The following is a 26,747-nucleotide window of genomic DNA, read 5'->3' on the forward strand; positions in this document are numbered from 1 at the left end:
CTCTCCCTCTCTCTATCTCTCGTGTACATAAATACTTACTTACGTTACCGATGCGAAATTCAATACTTATATACCCCCCGTGGGCAGTTCAGTCGGGAATTGGACGCTTCGTACTTACCTGAAACAGAAAGGGAAACAAATTATTCGAAAATTGCTCGGCGCTGAATATTGATGAACGTTTTAACGTAAAATCAATGCTTTAACAATGTACAATAAATCGAGAAATTGTGCGATATTCTTTTACATAGAAGAGAGATCTTCTATGCGAAGAGGCAAATTGCTAGAAGAATTTTTTAATGACCAACGCAAGAACTGATTTGACATAACAAATCGCATGGCTCTCAAACACGCTATTCCTCTATACGTTTCCTGTTACTTCCCTCTCGTTGAATATAATGACGCGCGACGAAACTCTGGCTCGATAACAAATCAGCTGCGTGCACGCGTGCGTGCATAGTCAGCATGCTGAAAAAAGCTGTCGCGCGTGAGGGACGAAGAGAGATTTATGCTCGCAAGGAGAAAGGAGGAAAAGGAATCACGGCTTTTTTCCGCAGCAGCAGCAACAACAGGACGCACCGAGAATCGAGAACGAATCTCCGAGTACGAATATCTGACTCGCGGCTCGCGTACAAAGAGAAGAAACAGGCATCTGCGCGGGAGGAGAAGGGACTCCATGCTGTAATTAATAAACCGGTATGCTAATTTCTGCGAGGACAGAACGCGCATTTTCTCCTGACGAGGTAGATACGTTCCGGTATAATCCCGTGTATCTCGAGAAACAGGTACGCGCAATCTTTCGCAATGGCGAGATGCATGGGGAGAAAAAGAGATATAAGACGAGATAAATTACGATGCTTACGCGCGCTCTCGGCCGATATGGGGCAAATAGTTTCGCAATTCCAATACGAACCCGACTCGTTTTTTTCGGGATCGCGCGTCGATCGGGAGGGGCGATTCATCGCGCGCGAGATTGAATGATTAATCTCGGAACATCTCGCGTGATAAAAAGAACTTTTGACGTGTACTATTATTACGAATTATGCGACGAGTCATGCGATAGATTATGTAAAATGTAATCGCAAAGTATTCGAGTATCAATGATAAATGACGGTAGTGCGAAGCAAATATCCTGGTTTAATAATAAATGGCACATCCGCGATATTATTTTCGAAATTTTATATTAATTCGAAATACAGAATCAATTACAAGTATAATATTCTCTATTATCAAATAATGATTAACATTATCACATTCATAAATTTTTTTTCCATCGATTTTATTTTGATATCTTGAATTGCAAAAGAGATTAATATTACAAATTTGCCAAATTTACATAAGCATTTATTTAAGCACATCTTTCATGAGATCCAAATTACAAACGCTCGACAAATCTCACTAAATACACATGACGCGTTCTTTGCGCAAAATGGAAGACGTAGTGTATACTCGAGAAAACAGCAAGCAAGGAGTGGCGACGTAAATCAAAACATACGATGAGAGAAAGCAACCGCGAGAGAGAGAGAGAGAGAGAGAGAGAGAGAAAGAAGGTAAGAGAAAAAGAGAAATAGAGACACAGCGAAAGAGTAACGCCGAGCTTTCCGGCATCGCGAGACGACGAGTCAGCGAGCTTTGTGCTTTGACGGAGGGTGTCTCGCGGCAGCCGGAGGGTGTAACCCCGGCTTATTCATAGGCAGGAAGCGAGAAACGAAGGAAACGGAGGACACGAGACACGTCGTCCTTTTACGGAACGCCAGCGCGTTTTCGTACCGATAACGTCGACCCTATAGAAAACGCGTATGCTTCCTGTTTAAAAGCCATCGATTGTTTCTCAAACATGTCTGAGACAGCTGCCCTCACTACCGTTTTCTCCTTCCCTCCCCACCTCCCTTGCCTCTTTTCACCTTCTCACGTCGGGTTGGAAAGTTTGTCAGTGAACTGTATGCGGTTTTAGCGAATCAGTCAGTGCGTAACGCGTACGAAAATACGCGGCGGACGTCAATCTGGAGGAGCGAAAAAAGCTTGACGGATAAAAAACACGAGCGTGTGTGGGCTCGGACGCAAATAAGCGAGAAGGACAGAGGAAAGGGGCACTTTTAATTATATACGCGTTCGATTTCAAGAAGATACGAATAAGGGCCGAGTGCCGCGGAGAATTACATTGCCGCGATTACATGCAAAAATACGACCGGTGTCAAAGAGAAAAACTGGTTGCGGACGGTCTCGCGGGAACTTTATCATACCGGTAATAAGCGAGAGAGCAAAAGAAACCGGCGAAAGTAATTGAGCCTATTAGGCCCGCCGCGACCACACGTGAGACGGGAATGCGCCATCGATGCATTAAACTGCGAATGTCGCGCGCCTCCTAAAAAAAAGGATTAATTGCGGTTTCCAATTTTGAAAGCCAGCGCGCAAAAAAAAGCTAATTATAACGGGCAATAGCTAACGTTATCCGACGTGAGATCAAATCCTGACCGTTAATGACATCCGATCGTCGAGAATCGCGAGTCTGATAAAGAATGCAGAAAGGATGGAATCTTTTTGCACGCGACGATATTCAAACCGTAAATTAAGATTTAACATTATACAGGACTCTCTATAGAACAGCGTAACGATGTCGATCGCATTCGCAAAATAAAAAGAATCTCAATTCTCAGAAATGTATTGCGTTTCTTATCGCGCATTATCGACACGTTCGTTAATATACTTCTCAGGAATTCTGAATCTTGTTCTTGTTTCTTGTTGAAAAACTGAATGAATGTTCCGCAATCTTTCGAGTGAGTAAACGTGCCTTGTCGTGGGAAAGATAATGATCGATACGTTGAATCTTACTGGACCATCTTTTCTCCTCCTTAAATAATATAATTAATTAGGAAGTTTGTAAATATTTATTTATTTCAAAGTTGGAGTTAATTTAGCAGTACTCCTTTTCCTTCCGAAATTCTCATTTAAAAGGATGTAAATATCAATAATTATCTCATTTACTATATAATCATATAATATTTATAAAAATATCTTGTTTTATTTAGCTTTGCATTTAAGAGAATACTGTTCCCTTTTATACATAGCGATGACTGTTTGCAAGTGATGCGTGAGACATTTTCCGAAAGCGTGGGCGATCCACCGTCATCTCGTATAAAACCAATTTCGCGGGGATCGTACGAGCGTCTCAAGGAGTTTTACGCGCCCGTGAGGACCGATTGTTGGCCACGGGGATTGAGGAAGGGAGGCCACGAAAAAGACATACAACAGAGAGATTATATTCCAGGATTTCGCATTTGCCGGGCGCACCGCGAGATCTTTTCACGTATCCCGCCACGCGGATCCCAATGTCTCGGCGACTTATGTACACCAAGGGATACGTTGCCCTTCTAAAACCATTCTCAGATAACACATCACTCCCTATCCCCTTCTCCTCTTACGATCTCGCGCACGCAGTCGCCCCCCTATTCCCTTTTTTATATTCTGCATTATGCATGTATGTAGCCACGGACACCCGGTACATATAATACGCAAGCAAACTCTCTCTGTATCGTTTTCCCGATCGGTTTACGATCCGATGTGTCTGTCGGGGTTTTACAATGATTGGAAATACCTCAGATAGATGGGCGCGTATAAGCACGCTACCGAATCGCGCGTATCAATACACGAGCAAAAGCAAAGAGAGAAAGAGAGAAAAAAGGAGAGAAAAAGCAGCCGCGTCGAGAATCGGGAGAGCTTCATCAAAGTTGCATAAGCAGCTCTTAGGAAACGATCGGCCGCGGTATCCCGCGGGATACCCGTGGGTGACCTGGACGCGTGGAGGGTCGACTATCGCCAGCCCTTCCTTACTTTTTCCACGATAACACGAAACGCTTGTAAAACGATGAGAGCAGATCGCCTGGGACAGATGGAGACCGTTACGTTAAGTAGTTGAACGTGACTCATAAAACCGTGTTCTCCGCTCTATTATTTTCGACATGGAAAGCCATGTGCTTTCGTTCACTTTTAATAAATTATTACTTTTAAATTTTAACTTTACCTTTATAAATAATGATAAAATAATACTTTTGTATATGTATAGAATTAAAAACATTTTCTTCCCATGTGTGTGTGTGTGTGTACGTGTTATACTTATTACTAAATCCATAAATAACAAAATGTTTTCTGAATTTTATCTTAAAAACCTGATCAAATATTTTTTAAAAAATGCTAATGCTATATCTACGGCTAAAAAAGCATACGAGATATGTATAATTTCTCCACGTTTCAAAATAATTATTGGCATTGGTTTTGGCCAAAATGGCGCCTATCGTCACCGTCTCGTTCGCGTGAGAAACCGCACTGTAGGGGTGCGGAGGTGTCTCGCGAGACACGGGGCTGCATTTTAATGTATTCCTTATTCTCGTACACGCACACACGATCGCTTTACACGTCGTCGATCTCGCGTAGACACGCGCGCGGTGAAGCCCTGTCGGCGTGACGCGGTTGACTTGTAGATTTATCGACGAATTTGGCCGCACATTTGTTCGCCAGGATTTCAATACAATTGAAGGATTCTACCATTGTTGCCCCCGCGACGAGACATCGTCGCGACGTCGGAAACGTGTCGATGGGAAGGAAACTCATACTCGCTATTTGATATTATAATGGCATTCTGTTTAGATTGATCTAGCCTCAATTCAAATTTCTTACGACTTAAAGAATCGAAATTTGCTTCAAGTATGTTCGATCTGACTTTGTAATTGTGCCGATTTTCAATTGTAATTTTGCCGATTTTTTAAAGTCATACATTTTTTGTCATTGTTGTAACAATCATTTCATATTTAATAAAATTTTATCGTAGAATAATTTCGTTATTACTCGCGTCTCTCGCAGTTTTCTATTGTCTTCACCTGTCTCCTGATTGTTTCTCTTTGAGTCTTCTCGATGAAGACAAAGAAAATCAGAAATGCGCATGCAGTAAAGAAATAAAATGGAAGGGTGGAAAGGAGAAAGACTTTGCCAGAGGCCTATATACGCGATGCGTGCAGGAGATAGCGGCGGCACGTATAGCGAATCTACCAGCCGCCGTATCGAATAATTGGCTCCCGCGGCAAGTGCACATCCCGCCCATTATGTGCATCACTGCACCGTGCGCTGCCATACCATGCTTCGGACGGATGGGATATCGTGGACGATACGCTTCCTCTGCTTCACGCAGATATATCTATCTCCGCCTTGCCTCCCTCAAAGATCCTTCAATGAGCGGGTGATCGATGCTTCGTCTCGACACACTTTCATCCCGGTCCCGGTCCCGCTTTAAAAATAGATATTTGCTCTATTCAGAGTTTGCGAAATCGTTGTATAAATAAACAGGAAAAAGTTTCGACAAAATTGAGCAGCGTCCATGATCATCCCACGCGTTTACTTTTAATCAAGTTTCTCTTATTACATCGTATCTCCGCGATGACAATATAAATATCCGCAATATTTTTTCCCCGGATATATAATGTTTGATTTCAAAGTAATTTAGATGTAAACTCAGATAGACGTGTTTCGTGTCTCGAGTTACTTAGGAATTCCATTAACATGGTTAATGCCCGCTTGCATTATCCGAATATGGCACAACGCGCATCGACATCGGCGATCTTTTCCGATCGCGCGACTATAACTCGACGTAGGTAGTCGCTGACGCGCGGGAGCCACCGTGCCACGTCGCGCCGCACCGGTGCAGAGTGCAGTCGACCATAATTTCATCAACGGCACGAGTGTGTGCACTGGCTGCTAGGTATATGCATTTGAATTTGATTAGTGGTGCAAAAGGGAAGGACGGGTAGGTAGGTAGGTAGGTAGGTAGGTAGGTAGCGGAGGGAGGGTCGACCGGTGACACCCTTTGCCACCGCAACCCCAACCAACTAGGTAGGCAGCCAGCGCCACCGCTCACTCGCTGCTGCCACGGCTGCACGATCGTGGCTGCAACTACTGCAATTATCCGCACACGTCATACGCGCGCATTACGCCAAACCCCGGCTCTCTATGCCTGTGGTCACCTCGCGCTTCCAGCCGACCGTCCTCCCCCCCTCCGTCCACCGAAACCACCAGTTTTGGTTAAAAATCCAACTTTAAATTCAAAATTGCATGAAACTTATACGTTTGATTTTTCTACGCTTTTAGTTATAATTCGAGAATATTTTAAAAAAATTTATCGAATGATTAATTATTCATACGGGTTTAAAACAAAAAAAATTTTATCCATTTTATTGAAAAATGTTTTTACTTAATACGACTAAAAATTTGCATCGATATGCAACATAGTGTTAAATAATAAAATTCTCAAAACTCCTTAAAAAAAAAAAAAGATATACTTTGCGGTTTTCGCCGGTCGGTTTGCTCTCGTGTAGCGGTGCCGGCGGGCTCGGTGCAATCCCGTTTGCCGACCGTCTGAAAATTATGGCCGATGATCGTTCAATACCTCGGCATCAATCACGCGTTCGCCACGGCGGCGAACGGCATGGCGCACGATCGCATTAAGGAGAACACATGATAGAAGTGCGCGCGCAGAGTAGTCGGCCGGCTCTCGCCGGCAATAAACCGTCTTTACGAGTATCCTGCTTGTTTACCGGCACGACCGGCACATTTTTTCAATCGAACGGAAAGAGAAAAGGCAAAAATGGGGCGATGGGAAAGAGCAAGGGGCGAGAAAGAGAACGATTATACGTATGTATTTTATCGTTACTGCCGTCAGACTCGTGTATTTGAATCGAGCTGTTCGTCTTGTCGTTCTCTCGCGTGCGTTCCAAGTTAGGTTTAATTAAAACCTAAATCGTATTTAATCGTATTTTACGTCGTAAAACAAACCTGATGTCTTTCGTAGCAGCGTGCGCGCGGTAGCTACCGAACGACGCGCATATTCTTTGCTCTCGATGTGCAGTTCCTTTTCGGCACCCTGCCGGAACGCCGTCTTGGAATTCGAAGAAACGCGATCGATGAAGCGATAAAGACACGAAAGCAGCTACTCGATGCAGCTACAATTCTCATCGATGCAAGCGGTTTTTTATTGACCTTCTCTCCGCCTGTCCAATTATTCTCGCGGTATGAGAAACAATTAACAGATGCTACGTAATTGATAAAATTAATTCAAGTGTATTATCTACTCGTGTGCGATTTATGGGATTATATTATGATACTTTATGCGATCGTAATTTTCGACTAATGAAATGCTTTTCTGCATCGATAAGCGGAGAAACTGCATCGAATGCTGAAAATATAGAGAAAGAAATCTCTCGCAACGCGCCAGCAACAACTGAATGCAATTTTTGGCGAGCGGTATCCGCGTACAGGGTCTTAGTATGGCGTCGAGCCCGACGGAAGGATTCCCATCCGACCAATCCCTCTTCTTCTCGTGGCCCCATACACCACCATTCCCGTTGATGGGGAACGCGAGAAGGACGCGCAAGAAGGAGCGAATAACAGCGGAAGTGGAAGGAGAAAGGGAGAACGCAAGAGAGAGAGAGCTGCGCGCATAGCCGCGCGGCAATAACGCCGAGCACCAGACGCTAATAACAGACCGTACCGGCTGCCCATAGGCCATTCCGGGCAATGAAACGGGACCAAATAAAAATCACAGGGGAATTATTATGGTGGACGCGAGCGCGGCGCGGGAAAGGAAAGGGCGGGAGGGGGGGGGAGAAAGGGGAACCTCGGCGGAGAACAGAGTTCTGCGACCCGCGCCGCGCCGACTCGCTCTCTCATCCGACACGTAGAGATTTCCCAGCGTGACGATTTCGCGAGGAGTTATCGCGCCAATTTCGCGCCCCGGGCTTTCGTTTCCGATACGATACGCAATTAATTGCTCCGTCCTTCTTTACGCCGCCGGAACATTGAACCGCCCGGATGTCGCGTTCAGCACGCGTGTTTGCCTTCGCGTCGGACGCGGAGAAATTTATGAATTCGGCCATCGCCCTTTCTGAAAATATATCGCGCTACAGTGCAACATACTCTGATGCAATTTTTTTCAAAGTTTAGGAGTGTCTCACGCACACATGTACATACGTACATATATTATTAAAAAGCTCCTTTACATGTTTTTAATTCTCAAACGCATTTGCACTAACATGCGCTTTCTAGAATATTTCTCTTATCTGATCTTTGGCAATCAAGACTGATTTATTAATAATTTCGCGATGAAGAAAAGAAATTTCATTAAGAGACTGACTGCTCGCTAGCAAGATGCGATTATCGATACGATCTGTTAGTCTTAATAGCCGGAGCTATTAATAAATAACTTGTTTTACATTACGAATTCTGACGCTTTCAATCCGGCAGAATAACGTCGACAAGTATCGGCGAGTTTTTGCAAGATGTTATTCCAGCGGAACCCCGCCGGCGGAGGTGTGCCGCGCTGAGTCGTAGAAAATCGCCAAAGTGCAGGCCGTCGAAGGTGAAGGATGGAAGGTGCGCGCGAGCTGTTTTCGCCAACGTGCAATCATCATTCCCCGTGGGAAATTCGTGAGACCGAGGCGCGGCCACGCCGGGACCTCGCTCGCGGATAAGTCCCCATCCTTAAGTGCATTAACACTGGGGCTGAAAGATGTCGACCTTCGCGTGCACGCATCATTGCCCTTAGGTCGTACTTGTCCATCGCCGTTGCCGCAGAGCCGAGGACGGGACGAAGAGGAGCGAGACACGGAAAGAATTACGGAGGGGAAACTCGCGCGAGAACACTAGGTGGAACCTGGACGAATCTGAGTCAGGAAGAGAGACCTTCGAGAAAAGAATGGCCGACCGCAATGAAGATTTTAACTGGTACTGTGGCTCTTGCGCCGACCGCCCGAGAGAGTCGGCCCTTTTATTATTGTTTCTCTTCTCTCTTACTTTTTTCTTCCATCTCCCCCTGCTGCATCCTCCCATTCCCCGTGCTCTTCTCTTCGAGAACGATTTACCGAGGCCGCGTATAACGTCGTGAGTTCATTCTCGTCGAGGTTTACCTACTTACTCTGCGTGAATACGCGAAAGATTTTCGCGAAAATCACACGACACGCTCGAAGATAACGTACACGCGATTACGCGATAACCGCCACGGCAAATGAAAAACAATGAACCGGGGCAAGAATTATTTCTATCGCACGAGGCGGGCTGCGATTAATCACCGGTGATCCAGCTCTGTGAGTGGTGAGAGCGCGGTCGAGAAATTATCGCGCTGGCGCGTGAAGTTATTCTCAAGGTACACCGTAATGTTTCGCGTCGTGTTGTCTAACGAATGCCATCGAAACAACAATAATTCGTGCGGTCAAAAGCAAAAACAAAAGACTCTTTCGTTTTGAAAAAAAAAAAACTCCTAAAAAAATGTCTTTAATGATATAACAAAATTTAATTAAATCAGCTTGATGAGAGAAGCTATCTTAGGAGACGCTCGTCGATTTATACCACGCATTGCGTCGTCGCAAAAAGTGGGTCAAAGACAACCGATCCATCTTCCTCGGCATCGTCTTTGCCGGTCGTACAATCGCGAAATATCTAATCGCTTAGCCAAGAGCTCCGCGTCCTTCCTCAGTGCGTCTCTACCTATACATCGGATGATGCATAAATTCCACACGATGATCATAATTGGCACAAAGCGATACCGGCGTCGAGAACGATCCCCGGCTGATTGTCGTCGACAAGGAACGACCTTGTTCCGCTCGTCTTTTCGAGTGGAACAAGGAGCGTGCATCGCGATCGAGACGGCGCCCGTTTCGTCTCCTCTTTTTTTCAGTGTCGAGAAGACTTTTCTGCGCGCCGCGGAGGCACCGACGATATTCCCCGCGCCTCGGGCATGTCGCGCATAATTATCGCATAATTATCGCGACGGCATATCGGAGCGTACGAAGAAGAAAAGAGCGCATCGCTCGGTATAAACGCCCGCATGATCGCGCGCATAATTGCATGCGCGTCGCGCAGCCTCTGTCGCTGCTGGCCTCGTCTCGGCGTCCGCGTCTCTTCCGATCTCTCAAAGATTACGGTCAATTATTTTTTAATTTTAAATCATCGGCGGGACGAATGGCGAATCTCGGCGTTGAATAACGAGAGAACGCGGCGCGCATCATCCATACAAGGGATCATACGCATGCAATTTTAATGCAATCCGTGCATCTCGCTAAGTATAGGAGCAGCGTTTAACTACCAGGCGCGAACGAATACCCGCATTAGTCGACGCGTCGAAAATTAATAACGCTAGATAATCGGGGATAGTTGAAACATCGACGTCAGTCATCGGCGCGATAGTTGCGGGACGCAAGCTGTAATTAGTCCGAACATGTTCGATATAATCGCGCTATTAGTTTCGCGCGGAAACATTAAAATACTTACACCGTGTATCGTGATAATACTTTTAATTACAGCTTGTCTCCTTTTTCATTCCGTTGTAACCGTCACGTCATTTTTATTCGTGAGAATAAAAGTATCACGGGAAAGAGAGGGATGAGGGGAGGGAGGGAGGGGGGGAAAGAGGAGGACGACGGAAAAAGTAAATCCTTTTTTTTCTCGTTTCTTTTTCACACGAAAAGGTACAGGAAAATGTCCAGACTGAAGGAGCGAACCACGCTAACCACGGCAACGCTGCAACGCAATCTCGCCATAAAGGAGTGCGCGCGCGGGCGCGTACATACACGTAACTGACAAGGTACGTACGCACGCGGTCGCGCTCACGCGAGCGCACCCTTACTCGCACGCATACACGTATAGAGACACGTACGCCCACACGGTTCGCCGGCACACACGTCCGGCGAAACATGCGAGAGACGGGAGGCAGGTGCTCCGCGCGCCATTGGCCACCTCACCAACATGGCCGTACCCCTTTTCCTCACCAACACCATCGTATGCAATACCAACGTTACCGCGACCTACGAAGGTGCCTATACGCTTAAAGGGAGGTCTGCGTTAATACTCGCCATGGAAATATTATTTTATCGCTGTGAAAAGGGCACTCGCGCCGTGTCAATGTCGTTCACCGCTCTTTCAATAAAAGAATTCCTTTTCCTTGTCAAAATAGTCCGTTAATTAAAATAATTTGTAATGTTATATAAATACGAAGAAAAGATGTGAAGAATTCGAGCGTTCATAATAGAGAAACGAAAAATTCTGATATCTTGTCGTGGGCTTAATCGCTTGTCTGTCAAACTCGCTTCACGCAGAAAGTTCAACATATTATTACTCTATGTAATTCAATTAAATACAATGCCTTCGCTATTCAGGATATAAGAAAATAGCAATTACAGTGTGTCATATTTGCGACTTTATTACGTTCATTAATAGCACAGTGGCGAAATAATTTGCGTCCACATAACACGCCGATAGACTCGCTTTCGCCATAAAGCGTACAAGTTCTTCCGCCTGGCAATTACTTCGAGACTTATCGGCGAACCATTATCGAACATCCGCGCTTTCTCGCGAAGTCTTTCGAGAATCCAGGAGAAGAAGGCGATCTCGACGAAACTTTGCCGGTGGAGGAATCGCATTCGCTGGCAGCAACAGCGGGGGGGCTCAATAATTATCGCTCGTGAGTTTCATTTCGGCCACGGCTACTACGTGTATCGGACGCGCAGCGCATGTACACACACGCACACACACACACACATACACATACGCGTGTACCAACGTAGAGAGATACGCGATCTTCGTTCCACCGTAATGGCAGACTCGCCCCAACCGAAGCAATTAGAAGTACGAGGTAAACACAGAGCAGTGCGTTCTCGAGCGGAGCCATTCGGCGCTGGCCCGGCGTTATTTTCTTCTCGCTCGGCTGTAAAGGCTGTAATTAAATATTCCATGGGGCGCAGAGCGCAGACCCCGCTGAAGAAATGCGCGGTTTTCCCTCTCCCCGAGACCGAGACCACCACTCTCGTCTTCCAGTCCTCGTATAGTACCTGTACCGGTAATATCGCTTCGCTGATGGGGAAAAGATAGATAGACACACCAGTAGTTTTGGCACGCACGTGTGTATAGAGTCTACAAAGATAGAGAACTACCCAATGAGACAGTCGCCGTTCGGAAAGGAGAGAAAGAAAAAGACGAGCCGGGGATTTAAGTTTCTATAAATCATTTCGGTTGTCTTTCTCTCTCCTTCTTTCGAAACTCGGACCCGTATTTACGACCCCTCGACCTCAACCGGTGCCTGACCCACGGGACCGCCTTGTCTCATCTGCTTCTTTGTATTTAACTGCGAAACCTTTTAACGACAACTAAACGTTCCAACGCCCCTCGACCCGACGTGCCGTCTTCCGGCGGAGAATCTCGCTCCCGGGATGATTTCAGCGCGACCGTATAGGAACGCGTAGTATGATGTCTGTCTTCGGCATAAATTATATCGGTGAGACTGGTGTACGGATTGTGAGAGCGCCGCAGGTTTACTACCGGTTCCAGGAACCGTCGTCAGACCGTAGAAATTGTTTCTACCTCGAAATTTCTTCCCGAACTATCTCGCCGACGATGCTTCTCTTCGCGATCACTTTTAAACATAGGTAACTAACGACAACGATACGCGATGGGCCCGGCTATTATCGCAAATAAGACGTTTCCTGTTTCCCGATCGAGCTCGTGAATTACGCGGACAAAGCGTCACGCACGTCAGCGCTCAAATCAATTTGTCTCATTATTTGCTGTTACTCTGAGCAATCTCTGTCTCTTCTCAGAATTTGTTCACGGTCCTTGCTTCCGTGATTGTGCAACGATCGATTATACTCCTCCATATCGGAGTATCTTCCTCTATCGCGCTATCCGACTCTGGTAAAGAAATCTAGCTAATGAGCAGGTGGGAATAACCAAAGAGCCCATCCTCCACACCTGCATTTTAGTCAATCTACCGCGCGGCACGTTTACCGGCAATAACAGGCTTTTCGGTAATGCAAAGAGTAATTAACATTCCTGTTTTAATTACAGCCTCCGCCCAGCCACCCTCTTTATTTTCACCATCCCTTCCGTACCATTAGCCGACGTCGGTTTCGCGCGCGTTTAGCGAGCTCATGTACACGCACACGTGTATACGCAATGTACACAAACGTATATACGCTCAAACAAATGTAAGTTTGCATCGCAGCACATTGGCAAATAAATACGGGCGCGCGCGCACAATACGCGTACATGAGCTCGCAATGCCTACCTTTCGACAGAGGATGGGGCCCGAAGGTTTTTAGCTCGCGGTCAGCGAGCTTTACAATTAACGGAATTAATATCGGACGCTCCTATTTATTATGGGCTTTTGATATACGCCGCGAGAGGAACGCGAGCGCGCGAATACAGGGAGACAGAGTCAGACGCACGCGTTTGCGCTGCACACGGCTGGCCAAAAATCCGGAGCTGGCGTATTCGCGCATCGGTGTACCGGATCCGATCCGGATTTCCGTGTGCGGACACTCGTGTGACCTTGTGTGCATTTGAGCAGGACGTGTGCTCCGCTGTCCGCGTATGCAACGCTCGTCATATCGATTCCCGACCTCACCGTCTCTCTTTCTCTCTTTCGCTTCTCACCCGCACACAGCATTCGCCAATCCCGCCGCACTCGCGCGCACCTTTTGTAGTCGCGCGCGACAAACGCGCCATAATATACAGGTACCTATACAGGTACGTACCTGCCTACCTACGCCATGCAATGCGTATATCGCGCAACCGCCGAGTTTCAATTTCCCCGATTTACTCGATATTACGCGCGGTTGTCACGCCACGTATAAACGACCGCGAATCAATGACCTACTAGTATATTACGAGAGCATAACTTTTTGCTCCAAAAACCTCTGCTCGCAGAGATAAGGCTCTGAATTCGACATTCCGATAAAAGAACTAGCGCCACTTCTTCTCAATTTAAAGAAAAGAAGTATTATATATGTTTAGAAAAAATACTTATAGAGAATATTATTTTCAAATCAAAATATGACATTTATCCTCATCGTTCAAAAACGTTGAATTAAATAGCACGTTCGCAGCACGACGAGATGAATGATGCGCTCTTCGATCTTTACATGCTCTCGAATTGTTAAGCGTCATTGACGATGTAGCGATCGATTCGATTTTGTCCCAAAGGTAAACTAATATTCTCCAAGCACCGAGACCAGAGCTGGATCGCGTTCATATATCAACGGTACTCCCAATCTCTTTTGCGGTTCGCTCGCCGAGACGGGATCTCCTTTCCGTGTCCTTCGTTCCTCGAATCGGAAGGACGGGAAACGGGGTTCCGTTTCGTGACCCGAGGGCGCTCGGGAGAGGATCGTCCCGATCCTCTGGTCCGATCATTAATCTCCCGAATCGAATCTCGAGTGCCTCGGGACGATTGGAAAAGGTGGGTACTCGGTCCTCCCCTGCCTCGTCCCGCCGTTCTTTCTCTGGCCTTTTCTCTTTCTCTCTTTTCGGCTTCTCCGACGTCGATGGCTCTTATAATCCGCGCGGCCGCGTTTCTCGCGTTGCCCGGCGACGCGTCGACGGTTCCTCGAGGTCGAAATCGCGACCGAAGAACGAAACGAGAGAAAGAGACGGAGATTTGGAGAGGAGGAGGAGGAGAGAGAGAGAGAGAGAGAGAGAGAGAGAGAGAGAAAGAGTGAAGGAGGAAGGGTCGGTCGGTCGGTCGGAGGTTCCATTTTGTTTCTCTGCCGGCGTGTGGCGGCGCGATAGCAGCGGCACTCTGTCAGAGCGTGACGTTATCACGACACCCCTTCTACTACCTAGCCGGGGGGTGCCCCGCGCTCTCCCGCTCTTGCCAACCCCGGGACCCCCTTTCCGACACCCTCCTACGGGCCATGGGTACAACGTGGATCAAGCCAGGGGTTGCCTGACTAGCTGCCGCGCGCGCGCGCGCGCGGGTTCTCTCTACTCTCTTTCTTCGTTTACTCGTCCATCTCGTTCTCTCTCGCGCAAGCTTTAGATCTCCACCCTCAGCGAGAGAGAAAACACGTGAGGCGGGTGGAAACGCCGCGAGCGAAGGTGCGATAAGATTGTATAACAAGCCAAAGGAGTTAGAATTTCAGCGTGAAACGCGTTTTTGCATTCTAAGAGCGACCCCCGGTATCTGTCCGTGCGGCACCGACTCACACGGCCTTCCGTTAACCGCCGGTGCACGAAACGCGTCACGATGCATGCCCGACACGAGCTAGTTCCGAAAGCCGTAGATACTCGTACATCACAAATGGATTTTATGTCTGTCTATTCGCGGAACGAAATAATACTGGCGCACCGGGGTATCGTGTTTACTGTCCGGAAACCTCCAAATTCCCCGACGGAAGTACGATTTCACTCTCGAGCTGACATTCAACAATGATATAGTGCTCGAAACGATACTCGATAAAATGAGAAGAAAGATGATGCCACGTACTCGTTACTTTGCTCAAAATGCATGAATATATCAGATATTATTGCGAAACTAAAAATGCCATCGATTTATTTCCTTCATCGAAACGGATACAATTTATTGTTGGCTCATTTTTTGCAAATATTCGCGTTCGATGGAAGAATCAAAAGCGCCGAAATGTGATTGGCGATGTCGTCGGTGTTGGCGATAGACATTCATGAACGGCGAATACGAGATGAAGCAGCGACTAGAGAAAGAGAAAAGGAGAGAGAGAAGACGCGGCCATGCAGAGACGAAAGCAGTAGTATATGATTTCGGATCGGAGCCAAGAACATTTCAGAGATCCCTCTCGGATCTAACCAGGTATGCAGGCAGCGGGTTGAAAATAAGCAGCGACACGCCATCAACATAGCATCGCATAGCCAAGGGAATCTCGCATTTGACTTTTTTGCCAGCTGGCAGCCTGTTATAGCGGCAGATGATCTCCGAGCCGAGTTCTCTCCTCTACGCCTCGTCCCCCTAGTCCTGAATACCATCACCGGCACTACCATCGCCACCTCCTTCCCCCCCCCCTCCTCCTCCTCCTCCTTCTTCCCTTCGTTTTCCTTCTCGTCTTCCTTCTTGTTCTTCTCTTTCCTTTCTCTCTTCTCTTCTCTTTCTTTCTTTTATTTCGACTCCTTATTTTCTCCGGACGGAGGAGAAGGCGACCGAAGCGACTCCATCATTTCTCAGAGCCCTGTGCTCCGTGCTTCCATCTGATCGTAAAAACGCGCCACTTTTGTGCCCCTCCGAGGGATAATATCGTCGAATATGTACACCGTATATTTGTACATGTATATACATTGTATACATACATGTGTGCACATATACATATTGTATATGTAAAAAACTGAAGAGTCGAACTCTCTCAAAAAAGAAAGATATATTCGTGAGGAGGCGTGTACAATTCGAGTCGAGCAGAAAATCAAACAGAAAAGTTGGCGGGCACATAACGAGATCGAGTGAGCAGATACATTGTTCGCGAATGTTGAATAAATTGTTAGTCGTTTATGAGACGACACTTGTCGTCATACGTAACCCGGAAACTATAAGCGAGTTCGCGCGAAAAGCATCCGCGTACATGCGCAAAGTTCAACGTACGACACCGAACCCGGGGATTCCTTGTAAATCGCGAAGACACGCACGGAAGATATTATCCGTTGACACGAACATGCCGGCGATATCCTAAACCAAATCAGATGTCCATAAATCCGAGCCTTCCCGAGCTGAAAGAAGATCGGTCGTACCTGACGAGAGGTAGACGAAAGATACGCATTACAATTGGCCGATTACGAGATGTACGATTTTCCCTATCTCCAAAACCTCCTACGTCGAAAATTTTTAACTCTTGAACTTTAATGATCGAAGACAAGATTGCAACATCGATGACGAGACACGATGATTCGTAGAATCCGATTCGGAAGAGCAACATCGAAAATCGCGGAGGAAGTCTGTTCCAAGAATTATATCCATCCATGGAAGTTGTTAGTCTCGACTTTAAACCGAAATAATTAATCGAGCCGGCCGTTTAAGCGGCTTCCTCGCCTTTTCTCTCTTTCGCACTCTTTCTCTCACTCCTGCTGTGCCGTATCCATTACATTATACATTACCGTGGATTCACTCGAATTCTAATTTATTCACAGAGCTAGTCCTCGGGACGAAACTTTTACCCGTTTCGATTCTGGCGTTCGCTCCTTTCATCCGAAACGCCCCTCTTCTACTCCATCATCCCTATAAATCTTTTGGACGTCTCGTAATTGTCGCGGACCTCGCTCGAAAAAACTCTGCGGTGAAGAAAGAGACTTTTACGTCGCTGCCAACAAAACCATTCTTTTAGATATCAAGAGCATACATAGTTAAATCACACGCAACGCATATCAATTTCTGTCAATTTTTCAATGTTGTGCAATGAGCGCAGACGATATTTATTAAAGTTTCAACAAAATTTCAAAATCAAACGCTTTCAAATGACCACAAAATAAAAGCAAAACTAACATCGAACAACGTGCTCGTTAACAGAAAAACAGATAGACATCCGAAAAGACGAACATACGTGCAAATATGCAAGCCCGCGTGCATTCATAGAAAATAAAATCCCGATGAACGATCGCGCCCAGTCGATACGAAAGGACTCTTTGAAAAATGAAAAATTCGCAAATACATCCCTCCGTATGGAAACATGCATAACAGAGGACGAGAAATTTCCATTTATAGATAGCGACGCGCCCCAGCAGGACCGCACATTCTCTAATTCAAACGAGAGTCTCGTCCGCGTATATGGAGCAGCCGGTCGACGCTATCAAGGCTGATTCGCAGAGGCTGGTTCTGGGACGGGTGGTTCAGACACTAAGCCTGTAGACGAGGAGAAGCACCTGTGTCCCTGCTCCGCCCCCGGCCGAACCGACGACTAGATCGATGCCAGAGCTGGGCTCTCACCCTTCTCCATTCTCTCTCTCTCTCTCTCTTTCTCTCTCTTCCTCTCTCCTTCCGCTCGTTCATGTCTCGTTCTCTTCTCTCGTCTCTTCCTCTTTCCTTCCTCCATCTGTCTTCCTCTTTCTCTCTATCTCTTCGCAATATCTCTCTGCGCATCTCCGCACCGGGTTCTCACGGCAAACAATGCACCGCGCGACGCCCTCGAAAACATCCACTTCTCTTGTCGCGGCGAGGAAGAGAGGAGAGAGCTCTGCTATCCACGCCGGTTCGGAAATTTATTTCCGAGACCAAAAGCTCTCAGCGCACCGATTCGGGAACGAGTACCGTCGCTCTCGAATTTTCCGAATGCCTCGCGAAATCCCGCGGAACTATGCCCGTTTTGATTTATCTGCTTGATGCAAAGTGTTATCGAATGTATTAGTTATCTCATATAACGTTATATCAAACAGTGAATATTGATTACTGAAACGGAGACAATAAACTGAATCTGTACTCAAATTTTTTTATAATCTCACGTTTTTTTTTTTTTGCTTACTCATATATAATACCTATCCATTAAAGCGTTCGTAATCATGCGCGGTTCAGGTGCATCATATATATCGTGACGAGCATCCGCCATTCTCGGCCTATAACCCATGGCAACACAAAGATCCCTCATTGTAAAGACGATCGCCGAACAATTACGTTAACGAGGATAATCTCACCAGAAAGGAGAATCGCCGTCATGAACGACGGTGTATTTATCGGACGTCATCTGGCGACTTCGCCAAATGGAATTTGATTGGCCGTTTGCCACGGCCAGCTCTCGGTCTTCGGCTGCTCGTGGTTCTCTCCGCATCCTATCCGTGTGTATCTATTCTCTCTGGTTCCTCCATTTCCTACCTATCCTATCCTAACTGTCACCGTACACGCGGATGATACACCATGGTCTAACGGCAACCGATGTACCTAAAGAAATGTAATGTTTAAATTGGTTTAGTTGAAACGGAACGTAAAAGTGATGAAAAAAACGTCTCGGTAAAGATTTCTTTTTGTTAAAAATATCGTACTTCATATATAATATATGTATATACAGTAGTATATATAAATATGTTTGATCGTTAAAAATGCTCGATCATAATAAATTAAAAATAAATATGTAATAAAAAAAATTTTTCCAAAAATTACATCAATTTTCTTGAAAATTAAGATATATTTTTTTTAATATACAAAATGTAAAATAGATTAAAATAAATTTTTTAATATATATTATAATAGAATAAGAATTATTTCTGTTAATTATATATTTTAGTACGTGACATTAAGCATGAAATTTATATGTTAGAATTCTTCTTAGAATGAAAAGATTATATTGGATCAGAAAAACATCAGATATCAGATTGAGATATCAGGTTGACCTCCGAAATCAAGAACGGATAGTAAAAAGAAGACAGTCGATATATTCTAAAGCAGCCATAATTCTTCTCTCCGGCTTTAACAAATCTTTGAACGCTGAAACGATATTGGGTCGCGAAGATGCGTATTCGAGCTCCAAAGATCGATGGTCGGGAACCGCCGTGGAATAAAAATTTCCAACCTTACACGCGAAGCTGGTCACTCCGAAGGATTCCTGCGTACTATCTACGAACAAGATCTATCAACTCTTCGTGAGATACGAGAAAGGGGACTTCCTCCTTCCTCGCCTTCATCCACCTTTTTCCCCTCTCCGTTTTTCCCCGATGTCCTCGATTCAACCTTCTTCTCCTCCTCTCCTTCCTTCTCTGGGATAAACCAGGATAAATGTCTCGGAAATATAGTGGGCCAACGTCTGGCAGGGACCGGAAATGGAAGCTTGTGGTCGGATACGGATATGTATTTCGTTTGGCTCGGCGAATTTTTTTTCTTCCACCGTTCTCGCCCTCGCATAACAGTTTCTGATATCCGGAATACAGCCTTTACAAACCCCGACTACAAAATTCCTAAGCCTCGTCCGTAGAGCAGACGCGTTCTTTAAGCCCATCCCAATACGTCCCTACAGATCTCTATTCCATCCCGCGGGCTGCGCTGAAAGGCAGCGCGGAGTTCTCTTCTTTTCTTTGAATTCCGGCGACGTCCGCGTAGCGTGCGCGACCGAAGCGTGGCGAAACACAAAAGGGTTCGTTGAGCGGATCAGCGACGTTATAAAAGGGCGCAGTTGTCTAAACAGAAATTCATGTCGCCCGTGAAGAAAGAGCGAGTCTGGTGAGAAGACAAAGGCGCCTCGAAACAGGTGGCGGTCGATGCCTGCGTATGCTATGACGTGGTGACTTGGTTCAGCTCCATTGCAACGTGCGTGTGTATCGTAGTGAATGGTGATCGATCGACTTATCCGCATCAAAATTCCCTCCTGCACATTCGTCCAAGGCACTCCCTGATCGTTTCTGTAACCCGAACGCTCGATAATCGGTGGAAAGGCAAACAACCTAATCGAGTATCTACATCTGAGAATTATTCATCTATAAAAAAATTTATTTGATCGAAAACGATCGAAAAGAAGGTATGATAAAATATGCAGCAATACTTATTTCTTCATTATAAATATCAAATTATTTCACGTAATTTTTAGATTAAATCAATCGATTAAAAACCATATTTTCTCAAATTAAATCTGTAGTAAAATCGAGCTATTTAAACGGCTATTCATCGTCGCTGTAATATTAGAAATGCAATAATTTCAGTACTTAGACTATTTATGTGCGTAAAACAGAGTTAATAACATATAGAGTTCGCACATACAAAAACCTGTCTCGTATCTCTCGTACGAGCGATAAATGACAAGATGGAAGAATCCAGAGGGGTGGCAGAGGTGCGCGATTAAAAGTCCTTCAGAGGATGCCGCGGATACACAGCTGGCGAGAGGTAATTGCGCCACGTGACTGTCGGTGTATAGCGCACCGAGCTACCCTGCACCCCGCCGCGGGCTCCTCCACTGGTACCTCCAGCAGCCTCGAACCCCCGTCGAGTCCCACTCGGTTCCCACCACCCCTTACACCCCCTCGAGGAACGAGCAACGAGCAATTTCATTACTGCTTAACGCCTGTCATAAATCTCCACGGGCGCCCTCTCGCTCTTTCCTCCCTCCTCCCATCCCCATCTCTTCCACCAGCTACCCTGTCGAGGCTCTCTCCCTTGTTTCACCTCTTCTCCCCCCCGAAGACTCCACCCTCACTTGTACGACTCCGCGTCTTCTCTCTCACTTTCTCAATTTCTCTCCACTATGTTTCATCGCTTTTATCCTCCGTATCTTCTTCGTACCTTTTTCCTCCTACTTCGCATCCTCTTCCATCGCGTTTATAGACGAGAGAAAAAAGACGAAGAATGCGTAGAATGCCCTTTTTACATCATTGTTCAGAAAAAAATAATGATAAGAAAATATCCCTGACGTCGTTCTTCGCTTTCATTGCGCTATTCTTTTCTTCACCTTTTCGCGCTCGCTTCATAATCCTCGTTGTTGTTACACAATTTCCTACTATGCCGCGTCCTAATTTGCCCGAGAAACGAAGAGGACGAGCTGAAGATGCAAGATGTAAAAGGTAAGGAAGAGGGAAGCCGAGAGAGCGCTGCAATACAAGCGCGGATCTTCGAGCATACTCCGCTCTCCCCGCAGTCTTCCTCAGCCGCGAGATTGTCGTTAGACGCTTCATTTACGCCCGCTCTGCGAAATTCACCGGGTGCGTCGCTGGCACCGTGCTGATAAATCGCGCAGTTCGCTTTAAACGTTCCTGGCGCGAGGAGCGCCAACGCGCGTTTCCTCACTTTTTCATCGGCCCACGACTGGGTATATCTCTCGCACGTGAGGGCAGTATTTGCCAAGCGGCGCGCTCCGGAAAACGGATGCTAAAGAATGCAATACGGCAGGGATAATTGTTGCCCGGTTTCGACTTTTTTTTCTGACACTTCTCTTTTTCATGCTTTATAAAATTGTATGATTACAACTATTTTAAATTATCTGAATTATCAAGCTGTTGTAAATATTTAATATATGCTAAACTTTCATTAATTTAAAATAATCCTATAATAATTATAAAATAATTAAATCAAATATTCTGTCACACTCTTGCGCTATTATTTTATGTATAACAGTAAATTGCATTAAGTATGACGATCGGATATCTTACGAATGCTCCGTGGAATGGCAGTCAGTCATCCTGAACAGTGTCAACGGGCAAGAAAGAGGCCCGACGATCCATGGCTGGCTTTCTCGCCCACAGGATCGGAATGCAGATGGCATTGTTCCAGGGCGCCAATGGGTTCTAACGTTAGAGTCGGAGGCGTTGATGAGCCGGCACGGTCCACGGATGTTTTCTACGGTCTCGCACTCTCTCTCTCTCAATCCTCGCAGTCTGCTCATTCTCGCCCGTGAAAGACAGCGGAATGCGAATCGCCGAGTCCGCGCGAGGCCCGACTATAGCAATATGCGGCCGCAAAAAGTCTGTCATCGTCGCGGATACCCGCGGCAAGGTTAACGCGCTGGAAAGCCGCCGCCAGACGTACACCATGCGAAAGAATACCGCTTTTAGTATCATATTCTTTTTCTTTTCTTTTTTCTTGCACGTTGCATTCCGTCAAGTTATTGTTAAACGATCGCAATATTTCGTAAAACATAAAATTTCGCTTGATAATAAACACGCAGATTTTCACACGACAATGTTACGTGTCTTCTGAGTTTCATGAAAAACAGAGAAAATGTATACTTTTAATCTTTGAAACGATAGATGTAAAAAAAAAAGGGGATGACTCGTGTGAATCGTCGGCACGATCGATGAAGCGTCAAAAGTAGTATGGGGTGTAATCTGACACGGTTCATATAATTTAATACAGAGCCTATACGAGAGATAGCCTATGAGAGAGGTAAAGTTGTCTTGGTTCTTCTTACGACAATCTTTCCTTCTTACCCTTCTCTCCGTATAAGGTTACCTAGCCGCATTATACGCGCTTCCTCAGCTATTAACGCGGCTTACATTGTAGCTAACCATCGTGTCGCGTCAAAAATCGAAAGCTGAATAGGGGGATCGAAAATAATAGGTAGCAGAGAAGGAAAATCGCGATGAAACTCTATACATCGAATCTCAAGCCGTCTACGAGTAAGTAGGCAATAGCGCGAGAATTCCAAAACAAAGAAAATTCCGACACGCAATGTGGGATTTATGGGAGTGTCTTGAAGTATTTTTCAACTAAACCAAAATCTAGGAAAGCGGAGATCAAAAATATTTTTCCAACAACACCGATCCACCGCTACTCGGGCCGCTTGAGTTTGCTTCGTGCGCTTCGGCTCCTCTTGCGCGAGGCGTGAGTAACGTCGCTAAATCATACGCGGTTACGACTGGTCTCTGGAGATAACTCTCAGATAAGGAAAGGCGAAGATCATGCCGTGCGCGCGGCTTGACTCGCGTGTATCAAAGGACTCCATCTGGCCGGAGCCACGAGCTCGCCGTCCAGCCGCGGCGTCAATGTCAACGGCCTAATCATGACTAATGGTTCTTCGCTAGCCGGCTTCTCCCCTTTTACCCCTCTCATCCTCCCACCGAACGCATCGACTGGATGCTTCGCAACAGTACCATGGTGTCTGCTGCACACATAGGTAGTCACACAAGCAGGCACACACACACACACACACATATATAAAAAAGCGCTATGTACATTCGTGTAATGCGCTGCCATAATCGTACGCGCGACTAGAAAAAGCGAGAAAGGTAAGCAAGGGAGAGAAGCAAGTGAAAGAGAAAGGGATAGACACTATGTAAAATCCTTGTACCTCGTTCCTTTGGCGGGTTAGACTTGTACGCGTACCTCGCCTACAGTGACGTTCACAAGAAGCGAAAGCCGATCCCTATCTCGTCGTGTTCTCTCTACGCTCGGCGATCCGCGCGATCCGCGGTGGACCGTGGCCGAACGACGGACGAGAGGAAGGAAGGAAGGAGGGGGGGATGCACTGGTAGATTTTTGTCCAATTAGCATATACCGCGTTGCAGAATCTTTTGCTGATGCAATCTCTACGTGGCACGGGTCCATATCTCGCGGTATTACGATTAATGCAATTTGACGTCGGTATTCTTGGACGGGATATCGCTCGAGCCTCGTATGCATACGCGTTCTATATCGTAACGCCGCGTTCGATCTCTCCCCTCGATCCGCTACGATCTCGCCCGAAGACAGAAACGACCGCCGCGATTATGCCCGAAGTCGAGCCGCATTCGGGCAGATTTTGATCTCGCTTCCCTCGACCGCGTAAAAGAGCGAGTGTCGTTTCGGTCAGGTCCCGGCTGGGAGTGTGAGAAAACGAGTTTGGATGATTATACGAAGGTCTAAACCACGTCGTTATTTAACAGTTATTATCGTTCGTCGATATCGAAATATCTCGGGATAATTATCGGAATTTATGTATTGCTTTGTTAGATAAAAAATACGAGTTTGTTGTTTATTTTCTCTCCTTTCTAAAATGCTCTCCCATGCTAATCGATAGACAATCATAGGCAGTCATAGCTTTAACGTAACAACCGTTGAGGCGATAGCTAGTCCGGAGTCAGCATATCTGAATTCCCGGAAGATCGAATAGTCGCGCTATAGACGATTCGAATGAGGCAGGATGAAGGGCGGAATTGCTTATATAGAGATGGCCGTCCGTGATATAAGATCCGGCGGATCCCGTAGGAAATCCCGGGAACGGATCTATCTTACCCCGAGGGATAGCGCCATTGCGCGAAGGAAGAGAGAACGCGCGGGGAGAGGAATTCACCTGTCAGCCTGAATTAAAGGATGGCGGGATCGCGCGCGTGTGAGAGACCCAGTCGGCTCGGTTGCCGCAATTGAGGCGTCTTGCAGACCGACTAGTTCCCATTTCGAGGTTGCCGAGAGGATACATACTGCCTCGACCTCCATCCAAATCGATCCTTCCTCAATTTCGCGCAAAACTTTCGTTTAATTAAAATTAAACGGAAAATATTCTACAGTGATAATATTTTATTCAAGCATGATTAATCGTATCTTAATGAGCTTAATTGCAGGTTTTCATCACGTATGTAAAAAAATCTAGATTAAATAATATAGAGGGCATACATTTTTTTTATATTGAATTATAGATAAAATTATAGACAAAATAACGAGATGGCACGCTAAAATATTATTAATAAGTTATCTTAAAGATTTTATTTAAATATGCGATCACTATATGTTTTAAGTATTAATCGCGAATATCTTGACAAGAAACGATGTAATAGAAGGATTTAACGTATAAGACATTATTGATGATACTCTGGGATAATCAGGGATCTCCCCAGGACCGATCCTTGAGCGCAATCCTCTCGCTTCGGCTTCTTTCGCGCGGGATATGCCGCGACGGGCATTTACGCGGCATCGACCGCGAAACGAGTCGCCTCTCAGAAGTCGCCGTGTAAGAATGAAGAAAGGAGCAAAGAAGGAGACGAAGAAGAAGAAAACGGGGAACGATACCGTCTGAAGACCGTGAAATCCGGATCCACTCTAAGCCCCGTTCAGCTGGCGAAGCGACTCTCGCTTTTCTCTCTCGTTCTCCTCTCGTGCTCTGGACGCCCAATCCGATAAAAGGAAGATGCGCGAGAACCGAGAAGAGAAGCGCGTGGCGAATCGCCGCGGAGGTTCGTTCGCCTCGCCGGTTCGTTAACCATCCAATCGCGGCGGTACGAGAGCGGCGAAGACACTGTCGTCCTCCACCGGCGAAGATGCCACAAAAATCTGACGTGACTCGCTTCGGCTATCCAGTGTCCTGTCCCTGCGTTCCAAGCCGAGAGAAACGCGAATACGAAGACAGCAACAACTTTCTGCTTCAAGATATATCTAAATTGCATCTCACACACACAAAGCGTATATACCCCCACGCCTTCCTCTATATTTTATAGCCACAAGATTTTAACGCAAAATATATAAAGTATTGTGTAATTATTTATTTTTTACATAAAATGTACGAATAGAAAACAAGACCCAAAACGCGAATTAATTTTAGCGCAACTTATGTCATTTTATAAATTTGTTGGATAAGTATAAGATGAAAAAATAAATGAAAAAAAAAAAACTATATTTAATATAATACATGTAAGATGCTTAAAGAATCATAACATGAATGTGCAATAAGATGTAAATATGTTTCAATATACATAGAAAATCATTATTTAAAAACTTCTAATTATATTTCAAAAACTATTTTTGTAATGAAAGAAACGTATCTCGCTGGTAAAAAAGAAATACATTTATAAAATGTTACAGTGAAGATCATTACATTTTTAAATAAAACAATTGTAAATTATTTTCACGAAAAAGCCATTTCCTACGGTCAAAAGGTAGAAACGCGCACATTCATCGAGATCAAAATCTCACGTAGTCCTCTGAAATGAACCACTGCCTGACGCGGTATAATAGATCGATTGTATCAAAGTGTCACCCCAATGTCTAGTGCCGTAGCCCTCTTCTCCGCCCTCCCACTCCTTCTCCGATCGCAAAAACGGAACGGACGCGACTCCCTCGTGAGCTACATCATCGTATTCGTAGATCTCATCGACTCATTCCCCGCCGACCACCGAGAAAGTGTTTAATGTATCGTGAATAATATAATCCGTCGGCCGTTACAATCATCATCTCTCGGTCTGACCCCGGGATGCAAGCGGGGTAGAGAAAGATAAGGTCTAGCGTGGAACAGAGAGGAGAAGATAAACACAATCGAAGTGTACGAAGTGTACGCGCATCAATTATTGATGCCACTTTGGCTTGCTACGCGCCGCGAGCGCAGGTACGATTCGATACGCAACCTACGCACGCATACGCTCGATCGCTATTCCGACCCATGACCATCCGATAGGGTCTGTAGAACTGCGTTCTACGGCTGAATGTCCAGCACTCTCCTTAATGGGGTGCCACCGATATCCTTCACCCCCGTCCACCATTCGCGCATCGACGAATAAATACACGCACACCTACAAACGGATCGCGAGGTTCCCAAGCCCGATACCTTCTCTTCGTA

General features: G+C 45.9%; 2 protein-coding genes across 3 annotated transcripts in view; both read right to left on the reverse strand.

Annotated features, from left to right (window-relative positions):
* Window positions 1-26,747, reverse strand: part of LOC126856211 (homeobox protein homothorax-like) — a 179,519-nt gene that overhangs the window by 108,319 nt on the left and 44,453 nt on the right. The gene's annotated exons all lie outside the window — the stretch shown is intronic.
* LOC126856191 (INO80 complex subunit D) overlaps window positions 19,802-26,747 on the reverse strand; it is a 424,295-nt gene continuing 417,349 nt past the window's right edge. Inside the window, exon 4 of the transcript XR_007688334.1 lies at window positions 19,802-19,813. The gene's annotated coding sequence lies outside the window, so the exon portion shown is untranslated. The remainder of the gene's footprint in view (window positions 19,814-26,747) is intronic.

This window comes from Cataglyphis hispanica, chromosome 18, assembly GCF_021464435.1.
Source record: "Cataglyphis hispanica isolate Lineage 1 chromosome 18, ULB_Chis1_1.0, whole genome shotgun sequence".
Taxonomy (NCBI): Eukaryota; Metazoa; Arthropoda; class Insecta; order Hymenoptera; family Formicidae; genus Cataglyphis; species Cataglyphis hispanica.